Genomic DNA, 12,540 nt, shown 5'->3' on the forward strand with positions numbered 1-12,540 from the left:
GGATTTTCTCTGCCTCGTGATGGCTTGGTGTTGTGTGCTGTCCTTAGGTTAGTTAGATTTAAGTAGTTCTAAGTTCTAGGGGACTTATGACCACAGCAGTTGAGTCCCATAGTGCTCAGTGCCATTTTGGGGGTTGGCAGGAGAGCCAACACCGTATTATTAGAGGAAGCGGAAAGGCACGCGTTTTAGCTCACGCAGGCTGGCGTGAGGTCTGGAACAGGACAAGGAAATTAGACTTTAGAAAAACGGACGTAGCTGGTGGAATACTTAACTTTAATCCATTAATGATGAGCGTCGCTCTTGACGGTACATGATTACAGTATCAATAGTAACGGGTAATGGCGCCTTGCTAGGTCGTAGCAAATGACGTAGCTGAAGGCTACGCTAACTATCGTCCCGGCAAATGAGAGCGTATTTTGTCAGTGAACCATCGCTAGCAAAGTCGGTTGTGCCACTGGGGCGAATGCTAGGAAGTCTCTCTAGACCCGCCGTGTGGCGGCGCTCGGTCTGCAATCACTGACAGTGGCGACACGCGGGTCCGACGTATACCAACGGACCGCGGCCGATTTAAAGGCTACCACCTAGCAAGTGTGGTGTCTGGCGGTGACACCACACATCACATGCAATTTTGTGTGATGGTTTGAACAAGCACCGAGTGGCTGCGACATTCGTGCCCAAGCTGTTGTCGCCGGAACAAGAAGACCTCCGTTTTGACGTTGCACAGGACTTTGTGGACACCACCAACACTGACCCTGGGTTTCTGAACACCGTGATAACTGGAGATGAGTCATGGGTGTACCAGAAAGAAAAAGGCAGTCGTCGCAATGGAAGAATCCCGAGTCTCCAAGGCCGAAGATAGTGTGGTAAATGCGAAGCAAAATCAGGGTGATGCTGACTGTTTTCTTTTATGTCCGTGGAGTTGTGCATCACGAATATTAACCAGAAGGACAAACAGTGACAAAGGAGTACTATCAAGATGTTCTCCGGTGACTCAGTGACGCAGTTCGGTACAAAAGACCGGACATGTGGACGGCGAGAAACTGGCAACTGCATCACGCCAACGCCCCCGCACATTCATCTCACTCGATCCAAAATTTCTTGGCCAAACATGGAATTACAGCCGTTCACCAAATTCCCTACTCTCCAGACATGTCTCCTTACGATCTCTGTTTTTTTTTCCAAAATTGAAGACGCCGCTGAAAGGATCCCGTTTTGAGAGTAGAGAAGAGATAACGCGGAACACGACGACGGAGCTGAACACCATTCCAAAAGAAGACTTCCAGAGGTGTTTCCAGCAGTGGAACCATCGGTGGGCTAAGTGTGTGCAAGCACAAGGGGCGTAGTTTGAAGGGGATCAGGGTCCCAACCCCGTCAGGTATCCGGAATATTTTTTTCTGGCCAAAGATCGGATACTTTTTAGACAGGCCTCGTATCAGAAGCACAGAGCCATAGCGTGCCTAGAAGCTTACGAAAACTAACCACAATGAGGGCGCTCGTGTCTATAAGTCAAACGAAACCAAATATCAATATTAAAGAAATGAAGCACCATTAAGGCCTTATGTCACATACCAATCAAGCGCATAACGTTTTACACAAAAATGAATTAGCTTGTAAAAAGCGCTGAGGAATGGGTTCAATGATCAGGTTTATTTGATGATAAGCTGATGGTGGTGGCACCGTGGGCAGATGGAGAAGCGGCGCTACATTGAAGTTTCCACTATCTTGACGTAGAGGTCGGGCGCTGGACAGGAGTTTTCAGCAACACGAGTAGGTGATCGCGCCACGTCTGAGTCATCCGATTCGATAGCGAGCGCGAGGTCCTCACGTGTGATTACAAGTTGTCTTCCCGTTTAGGGCCTCCGCCTATAGCTCGTATAAAAAGCAGGTGCAGCACAGTACATCTGCGTTAGTAACTTAAAACCTTATCCAGATAAGGGCGTAACGTAGAAAAATGTGTGTGGCACACTGACCACTATACAAATATTTTAAAAAATTAATAACAATGAAAAGCACTTAGACATCTTGACTAGATAGCAAAGTTTAGGGAAAAAATGAGCAACCAACAGATGTAAATGGGCGTTCTTAACAATAGAAAGCATTAAGGGGCTCCGGAAAGGCTCAAAATCATGAAAAGTTCAATTTTTACTTTTTTGCGTTTTCTGAATCTGCAGACTGTTACCTTTTAATAGATATATAATTTATTCAATTCCGAAGACTACAACTATTTTTAAATTTTTTTTGAAATGTGTTCTACATGGGCGTGACCCACTGTGGCGCTGTTAAACTGCTGTCAAATGGTGTTATTATTAACGTCCGTGTTCATCAGGTACATTTTAGTGATGTGAGATAAAGTATGTGTTGTGGCTAACCTATTTTCAGAGACTTAGCAGCACCTGAACTGTTTAAAAAGCGTATTCACGGAAAAACTCAAAACCCCAATGAAAGTGTAAATAGTGTTATATGGTGGAGAATCCCCAAGACTGTATTTGTTGGAATAGAAACACTTCACTTTGGTGTGTATGATGCTGTTGCGACTTTCAATGATGGCAACATTCTAAGGTGCAAGGTATTTAGAAGTATGGGAATGAAGATAGGTTCTAACATGGTACGAGCGATGCTTGCTTTAGACACGGAACGCCTTCGGGCTGCAGACAGGGCTGTAAAGAGTCTAGAAATACAAGCAAGAGTAAACAGGAGGAGGAACAAGAGGAAGCTGGAGGAGGAGTTTGGAGAGGATGAAGATAATCCATCCTATGGACCTGGAATGCACTGAAAAGTTTATCCAATCTTTGCCGCTCGATTCCCAAAACTTTTATTTTCTCATACTTATTACATGTTTTCTAAGGATCTTCGAAACATATTTGTTTCAAACTGTCAGTAAATGTTACACAGTACCTTCTGCATAATTTAACACAGCCTTTTTCCAAAAAACTGTATATTTTTGAATATATAAATAAAAAATTGGAAAAAAATGTTGTGAATTTTCATTACAATTGAAAAAAAAATCATCTTTTATAACTGAACTAAAATTTTGTAAAATCCCTGTGTTAAGTTGTAGCCCATATTCCAATAAATAATCTGTAAAAAGATCAACTTCCTACCTCAAATACTTTGTGAGGAAAGATGTAATTTATAAGCGTTATTTTAACATTGCAAGTATAGGGCGTTCCGGAGCCCCTTAAGCAAATAGGGAGATTTTTTCCAGATATGTATCAAACTAGTTTACAATGCCTCAGATTCCATCGTTTGTGTGATCTGTGCAGAACGCTACTAGACACCGCTGAACAAAGGCGTGCTACTCGTCAGGACGCTACAGCGCTGGCTCGCGTTCTGACGTCATCGTGCGTTCTGCCCCCTCCACGCCGCGCAACACACACAGGAGCGTTTAGCTTTATCCCACCGGTTAGGACGTTACGTAACCATGACGCTGCAGTCAGACGCAATACAGAGAGCAGCAGCTGACGAGTGCGTTACGAAATCTACGTTGGGCTGCAGGGAGTACGTGCTACATTCACCTCGTCCGGTATGTAACGCATCAGCTGTTATTCTGTTACGCTGCAAAGCTATATATAGGTCTGTGAAATGAATGTATAGTCGGCTGTAGAATGTTTTAGAAGCTGTTACCAGGAAGAGGACGTAAAAGAAGTCACTGGCATAGGCCCTAGGCACATTTTTATATATTACCGATCCACACGCGTAATATTTGAGAGCATTTGCCTTTCCAAACAAACCAGAGGCGTGAACAATATACTCGACAGTTGTTCCGCGTTTAACGTCACTTCCCTGGTGTACTGCGAACATTGCACAAGGACTGTGCGAGCGAGCGTATTGCCTGACTTACGGTACAACGTAAGTTAAGGGAATTTTAACAACAAACCTCTATCCTCATACATAGCTGGCAAGCACGAAGTGGAAGTTCTTTTAGTTGTGTTAAACACTCCAATATTTCGTGCATCCCACTAAAGCAAATTTAATTAAGATATTGAAATCGCTAAATACGTTTCTTGACAATAGTTTTGTACCCACCAAAATTAAGTATATTTCCTGCCGAGGTTAGTTTCCTTTGATTAATTATCTTAAATACATTTTTAATAGGGACAGTGTCATATTTGTTAGTCTGCTTACAAACTGTCATATATTACTTTTCCATCTCAAAGTATGGTGAATTTAGTTGGTTATACTGTCACTGATCTTAAGGCTATTATGGAGAAGGTACTTTATAATTTTTTTCTTTTATAAACATTAATCCTCCCTGATTGCCATTCGATAGCAGCAAACGCGTATCTGCATCTTTTTCTTCTTTTTTTGTGATCTTTCTGATATGACAGAGCAATGAATGAAGTCACAGGGATTCTACAACCACTGAATCGTAACACGGAAAAGTGCAGTTATTTCAATAACTTTATTTTAGCAGAATATGTTGAGCCTGTGAAATTGGGATTTACGCGTAACGGTCTTATCTCCTGTTACTACAAATCTTTGCCTTTGTTTAAGACAAAATAAAGTAAATGCTGACTCTTTCCACCGCTTGCATATTACTCAAAATAAAGAACCTTTCGGTTTCGCTCATAAGCTCCTAACTACTGTCTTTTCTCCAAAGGCAAAGTTCCCTCAGTTTATACTGGGAAGCGTAGTGCTGAAGACATTTGTGCTTCTGTAGCTACAATATGCCGCTTACTTTTGCATATGCAAAGCTTCTTCCAGTTACGTCTCCTAATAGAAAACGTCTGTTCAACATGACACTCGCTTGGGACTACAATACAAAAATAAGAAAATGGCAAATGGATGTAATTCATTAGCTACACTGTTCAAAACAGTTAGAGGACCCCGTGTATCAACGTCCTGTGTGTTAAATCCATTTTGATACAGGCTGTGCCAGTGGTCTTGTTGCATGGCTTGAGACCTTCGCTTTAAATGTAGACAACAATTAAAATCATTTGCCATCTGCCTGTGTTTTGCATTACAGCATCAGGTGACCCATCAGGAGGAAGAGAGTACTGGTGTACCAGTATTTTCTAGTGAGGTCGTTTGTGGACGTTGTAGTCAATGCGACGTCTTTGTGCAGTGCAAGTTGCAAGTGAGGTCTTTTTTCAGAAAAAAAAAGATGGACTTTCGGTCGTGTCGCTGCGGATTCCAGTGCCTCTCCAAGCGTCAGGTTGTGGACAAGCCACAGGGAGATAATTCAGTACACGAGTCGAGTTCAAAAAATGATCAAATGTGTGTGAAATCTTATGGGACTTAACTGCTAAGGTCATCAGTCCCTAAGTTTACACACTATGAGGTGCATTCAAGTTCTAAGGCCTCCGATTTTTTTTCTCCGGACTGGAAAGAGATAGAAACATGCGCATTGTTTTAAAATGAGGCTGTGTTCATTGTCAATACGTCCCAGAGATGGTAGCACCGTACGGCAGATGGAATTTTACCGCCAGCGGCGAGAATGAGAACTGTTTTAAATACTTAAAATGGCGACGTTTTCCTTACTTGAACAGCGTGCAATCATTCGTTTTCTGAATTTGCGTGGTGTGAAACAAATTGAAATTCATCGACAGTTGAAGGAGACATGTGGTGATGGAGTTATGGATGTGTCGAAAGTGCGTTCGTGGGTGCGATAGTTTAATGAAGGCAGAACATCGTGTGACAACAAACCAAAACAACCTTGGGCTCGCACAAGCCGGTCTGACGACATGATCGAGAAAGTGGAGAGAATTGTTTTTGGGGATCGCCGAATGACTGTTGAATAGATCGCCTCCAGAGTTGGCATTTCTGTGGGTTCTGTGCACACAATCCTGCGTGACGACCTGAAAATGCGAAAAGTATCAGCCAGGTGGGTGCCACGAATGCTGACGGACGACCACACGGCTGCCCGTGTGGCATGTTGCCAAGCAATGTTGATGCGCAACGACAGCATGAATGGGACTTTCTTTTCGTCGGTTGTGACAATGGATGAGACGTGGACGCCATTTTTCAGTCCCGAAACAAAGCGCCAGTCAACTCAATGGAAGCACACAGATTCACCGCCACCAAAAAACTTTCGGGTAACCGCCAGTGCTGAAAAAATGATGGTGTCCATGTTCTGGGACAGCGAGGGCGTAATCCTTACCCATTGCGTTCCAAAGGGCACTACGGTAACATGTGCATCCTACGAAAATGTTTTGAAGAACAAATTCCTTCCTGCACTGCAACAAAAACGTCCGGGAAGGGCTGCGCGTGTGCTGTTTCACCAAGACAATGCACCCGCACATCGAGCTAACGTTACGCAACAGTTTCTTCGTGATAACAACTTTGAAGTGATTCCTCATGCTCCCTACTCACCTGACCTGGCTCCTAGTGTATTTTGGCTTTTTCCAACAATGAAAGACACTCTCCGTGGCCGCACATTCACCAGCCGTGCTGCTATTGCCTCAGCGATTTTTCAGTGGTCAAAACAGACTCCTAAAGAAGCCTTCGCCGCTGCCATGGAATCATGGCGTCAGCGTTGTGAAAAATGTGTTCGTCTTCAGGGCGATTACGTCGAGAAGTAACGCCAGTTTCATCGATTTCGGGTGAGTAGTTAATTAGAAAAAAAATCGGAGGCCTTAGAACTTGAATGCACCTCGTACTTAACCTAAATTATTTTAAGGACAAACACACACATCCATGCCCGAGGGAGGACTCGAACCTCCGCCGGGACCAGCCGCACAGGCCTTGACTGCAGCGCCTCAGGCCGCTCGGCACAAGGCGAGTTCAGTAGGTCTCCGAGGCATTACAATCCCACGAGAAGACCGGTGTATGGTTATCTTCGCGTTGCGGCGTCGTATGGGAACCGCCAGAGCACCGTAAGAAGGCCTCAGAAGGGCCAGTGCAGCTGCTGTGTCCGATCAGAGTGTAATGAACAGGTTACGAGAGACGACCTTACGATCCAGACGCCCCGTTCGAGTACCTACTCGACATCTTCCAGCTCGGATTCAGTTCTGCTGTTATCATAACAACTCACAACTTCGTGGTTGGCGAACCTCGGTGGTGAGCAGTACCTGCAGATTTCCGTGGTTGTGTGATGTTGCGGGGAGGCTTCAATATTGGCAGCCATACGGATCTTGTCGTTGTCCACGGTCGCCTTATCGCGCCTTACCGCCTGGCAGTACGTCGAACACTTACCTTGCCGTTGGACTACATGGTAGCTGCTGCATACAGTGGTGGCCCTGAATTCCTTCTAAAGCAACGGCCTGTGTGGCGGGCTTTAGTAGGGATGTCTCGCGAAACCTCGACGTTGAAGTAATGCACACCCGATGGTGAGTCCTGACCTAAGCCCCATCGTGCATACGTGGAATATGCTTGACAGGCGTTTTCGTGGTCGCCCTGTTCAACCACAGACTCTTCAAGAACTCTCATCGGCTCTCATTAAAGAACGGGAAAGGGAACCACAGGGTGCCCCTGCAGACCGATACGGAGCTTGCCATGTAGGTGTCAGGCAGTGATAAACGCTCATGTAGGGCAAACACGTTTCTCAAGCTCTCAAAGTACAACGAAAAACCCTCAGGATGACGGGATGAATGTTTCCTCTCTGTTTTCGACACCTGTCGGACATTTCAGTTCTTTTTATGCAATCGATCGAGGATGTACGATGTCTAGCTGTGTACTTAATTTGTGAAAGATTAAGGTATAATTTGGTAACATAACCAGGCCCCAATTGTTGTTCAGTGCAGTATTGGAGACGCCCAAAGACATGTTTCCCTAATACATAATCCGCAAGCAGAAGGTACCCTGTCCCACAGGTAGAAGCATGTTATTTGTACTATCATCGTTCTGCAGTCTGTCGGAATTGCCGGTGTAGTTCCTCAATAGTGTTTCCAGAAAAGATCTTCTTCCCTTTAGAGCCTCTCATTCGAGTTCACAGTGCATTTTCGTAATAATCACGTACTGATCGAACCTACCGATAACAAATCTAGCAGCACGTCTCTGAATTGCTTCGCTATCTTTCTTTAAACCGATGTGATGGGGATGCCAAAGACCCTAGGAAGTACTCAAGAATGGGTCGCACAAGTAGGTGCACTGTAGGCTGTTTCTTTTATTGTTGAGCTATACTCTCTGGGAATAGTCTCAATAAACTGAAGTCAACCATTTGCCTTCCCTAGAGTCGACCGACTTAATGATGTCAGAGTTCCACGGTGATGTACTGCACTTGGTTTAATGGCCGCGCTGGTGGTTGGTCGCTGCAACCGGCGACTAACTGATGGCTCTGTCCATGCTCAGGGAACTGTGTTGTCACGTACTGTGTGGTAATAGCTTGGCAGTGCTTCTCATACAATTGAATGACAAGTATTATTAACAAATTACAGTACATAAAAATGTACGTAACCCTTCTGTGTCTTTAATTATAAACACGTCTGTACTAGAGATAGCGCGAATACGACTGGAAATTCTCTCTTACCTTGAAATATCACACTTGAACTACTGTGAACAAAGGTGTCCGTTAATTTTCTTTACTGATATCATTTTAAAGGGGAAGGCGAAGATTGTTTCATGATGTCGTCAAAGGGGTTCGTCTTCCCAAATGACGAGGAACTTGGACCTAGGGGTGTATCCAGTAGTTGGGAAGACACAGTGATTTCTTGCCTGTGGTCATATCTCTGTTTGGGGCCATGAGGTCGGCTGTTCACTGCAAAAGTGTCACGAACCTTTCATTAGCACAGTCATAGTACTCACACTTCACAGTATCTGGTGTATCTTTTTTGTATTTTCATTACTACTGTTTTTATTTTATTTTCGGTTGCTTCCTTGACTGATAGTTTTATTAACGAGGCAATTTTTTTTTAAGTCGGCTCGTAGGGAGGCGTTCGTTGCTTGTTTTACTGACCTTTTCTACGTCTGGTGCGTCAAAGTTGGCAAGACTTCTTCTCAGTAGTTTTATAAAGGGCGTGTCATAAAGAATGTAGGCCTACTATCGAAATTCCCGTCAATTTTGTTCTAGTAAGTTGGCAGCTCTGAGCGTTGCACAGGTTTCATCTGTTTTCTTTGTGGTTAATAAAGAAGCGGTACACGACGGAACAAAGCATTGTCATAGTGAAAAAGTATTACAACAGTGCAGAATGTTCTGCGTAGATCCTTTGCAAACTCTGTGAAATATATGAACAATGTAATGTACCTAACAATTCAACTGTGAAGAGACTGTTTTCTACACTCCTGGAAATGGAAAAAAGAACACATTGACACCGGTGTGTCAGACCCACCATACTTGCTCCGGACACTGCGAGAGGGCTGTACAAGCAATGATCACACGCACGGCACAGCGGACACACCAGGAACCGCGGTGTTGGCCGTCGAATGGCGCTAGCTGCGCAGCATTTGTGCACCGCCGCCGTCAGTGTCAGCCAGTTTGCCGTGGCATACGGAGCTCCATCGCAGTCTTTAACACTGATAGCATGCCGCGACAGCGTGGACGTGAACCGTATGTGCAGTTGACGGACTTTGAGCGAGGGCGTATAGTGGGCATGCGGGAGGCCGGGTGGACGTACCGCCGAATTGCTCAACACGTGGGGCGTGAGGTCTCCACAGTACATCGATGTTGTCGCCAGTGGTCGGCGGAAGGTGTACGTGCCCGTCGACCTGGGACCGGACCGCAGCGACGCACGGATGCACGCCAAGACCGTAGGATCCTACGCAGTGCCGTAGGGGACCGCACCGCCACTTCCCAGCAAATTAGGGACACTGTTGCTCCTGGGGTATCGGCGAGTACCATTCGCAACCGTCTCCATGAAGCTGGGCTACGGTCCCGCACACCGTTAGGCCGTCTTCCGCTCACGCCCCAACGTCGTGCAGCCCGCCTCCAGTGGTGTCGCGACAGGCGTGAATGGAGGGACGAATGGAGACGTGTCGTCTTCAGCGATGAAAGTCGCTTCTGCCTTGGTGCCAATGATGGTCGTATGCGTGTTTGGCGCCGTGCAGGTGAGCGCCACAATCAGGACTGCATACGACCGAGGCACACAGGGCCAACACCCGGCATCATGGTGTGGGGAGCGATCTCCTACACTGGCCGTACACCACTGGTGATCGTCGAGGGGACACTGAATAGTGCACGGTACGTCCAAACCGTCATCGAACCCATCGTTCTACCATTCCTAGACCGGCAAGGGAAGTTGCTGTTCCAACAGGACAATGCACGTCCGCATGTATCCCGTGCCACCCAACGTGCTCTAGAAGGTGTAAGTCAACTACCCTGGCCAGCAAGATCTCCGGATCTGTCCCCCATTGAGCATGTTTGGGACTGGATGAAGCGTCGTCTCACGCGGTCTGCACGTCCAGCACGAACGCTGGTCCAACTGAGGCGCCAGGTGGAAATGGCATGGCAAGCCGTTCCACAGGACTACATCCAGCATCTCTACGATCGTCTCCATGGGAGAATAGCAGCCTGCATTGCTGCGAAAGGTGGATATACACTGTACTAGTGCCGAAATTGTGCATGCTCTGTTGCCTGTGTCTATGTGCCTGTGGTTCTGTCAGTGTGATCATGTGATGTATCTGACCCCAGGAATGTGTCAATGAAGTTTCCCCTTCCTGGAACAATGAATTCACGGTGTTCTTATTTCAATTTCCAGGAGTGTATATTTGAGAACATCACTTCGATTGTGAACATTAGCCACCGGGGCGTCCACGTGTTAATCGCCCTGAGGAAAAAAATCGCCATTGAGTGTGACGATGTTGCCCAAAATCTGGTGAAATCTATTTGTAGACGTTCTAAACAACTGGATATTCCAAGAAGAAGTACGTACTGATTTCTGAAAGAAAATATGCGCCTTTGGGGCTATAAAGACCAACTGAGACGAGCACTGAAGGCAAACAACCCACGAAAAGCGCAAAACTTTATACACTCAGTGCTTGCAAAACAGAGAGCGAACAACAGTTTCATCAAGAAAATGATGTTCACTGAAGAGGCGTACTTTCAGTTGAATGGTTTTGTGGGCGAAGAAAATTGTGGTATTTGGGATAGAGAAAACTCTCTTGTAATTAAGTAGAAACCATTACATTGGTAACTGGTGTATAATTTGAGTTGAGGGCGTAACTGGACCGAACTTCTTCGAATATGGCGCCGAAAACGCATTAACTGTATACAGCGAACACTACAGCAATATGTCCTAACATCTGTTTTTAGGACATGAGCTAGTTCATGTGAATGCTTGAAGAGGTTTGGTTTCAGCAATATGGCGTAACCTCATAAAAATGGATTGCCAAATGGGCTTTTTACGAGAGAGGTTCCCTGGCCGGGCGGTTTCCAGTAACGAGGACGTGAATTGACCGCCCAGGTCTTGTGATTTGGCACCATGTGAATTCTTTCTGTGGGGGTATTTGAATTGTTTTGTATACGGCAACGAAGTACGATCACTTCCAGAGCTCGAGTGGAGCTCCAGCATGTAATTTCAGAACTAGAGGTGCACGCATGCCGAAAAGTTAGGGAAAATTTTGTCGAATGAACGAGAGTGTGACTGCATAGCCGTGGACGGCATTTGAGTAATTTATTACGTATATGATCGTAGACAGGATACATTGCAGTTAAGTAAATTACTTAAGTTCATAGATAAATTTGTATGTTACTAGGCATTCAGAAGTTGATTTCTTTATGGGACACTTGTTATATCAGTCTGCGCATTTATTGTTGTTTGTTGCTCTCTCTGTCTACGGCATATGGAGCCTCCTGGTTGGGTTGCTCGTTCATTCGGATTTCTCTGTGTAAATAAAGACTTTTGTAGTTTGTGTTGTTCACTTTCCTAATTGAGCTTTGTCAGCAGCATTACGGTTCTTTCCGACGGTAGTGACGATGGCGGCACGTCCTGTGCATGAGGCAGGTCCGCCACTGCCCACGCTCAACACTAGTCGGTCCTCCCAGTCTTCAGACAACCTTTTCGTAGCTGCGTGTGATGCATTTCTCTTGATGTCAATTAGCGGATATTTTTTTTTATTTCTCTGTTCCTCTTCATAGTCATCATTCTTCGTAGAGTATTCTGTACTATGTAGTCTGTTCTCAATCAGTGCCCTAGCCCAATTTTTCCTCCTCTTTGTTTGCAGTAATCGTCTTCCCTGTGGAAAATAAACTCACGTCCTATTATATCCATAATTTCACACCTTCCACTCTTGTCTAGAGCCTCATCTCAAAATCCTCTAAATATTTTCTCCTCTGCGTGGCATGGTCCATGTTGGGGTACAGTTACAGGTCAGCACATCACACAAACCGCTTCCCTAGTCTTTTACTTAACTGTTTATTTAGTAAACCGCACAAAATACTCCTCCTTCTTTAAAACATTTATTTTGCAATCGCTGTCCTTTCTTGATAGAGTTCTGGTTATTTTCCATCGTATATAGGTGAAGTTAACAACTTGTTCCACTAACTCATCAAAAATTTTCGCTTTTTCATTTTCCTTGCTTACCTTCTAAAAGTCAATTTATTTTCAGTACAATTTCCTCACATATTGTTACTTGCGTTATGATTGTCACTTAGTACTACAACGTAATCAGCATGTTTTATGCGTTATACTATCCTTCCGCCTATTATCAAACGACTGTTGTTTGAAA

The 12,540-nt window shown here is 45.1% G+C and overlaps 1 protein-coding gene across 1 annotated transcript in view; it reads left to right on the top strand.

The window, feature by feature from the left end:
• Positions 1-3,418: 3,418 nt before the first annotated feature.
• LOC126143591 (glutathione S-transferase 1-1-like) overlaps positions 3,419-12,540 on the top strand; it is a 45,373-nt gene continuing 36,251 nt past the window's right edge. Inside the window, exon 1 of the mRNA XM_049915438.1 lies at positions 3,419-3,523. The gene's annotated coding sequence lies outside the window, so the exon portion shown is untranslated. The remainder of the gene's footprint in view (positions 3,524-12,540) is intronic.

The sequence above is a fragment of the Schistocerca cancellata genome, chromosome 2 (genome assembly GCF_023864275.1).
Source record: "Schistocerca cancellata isolate TAMUIC-IGC-003103 chromosome 2, iqSchCanc2.1, whole genome shotgun sequence".
NCBI classification, from domain to species: Eukaryota; Metazoa; Arthropoda; class Insecta; order Orthoptera; family Acrididae; genus Schistocerca; species Schistocerca cancellata.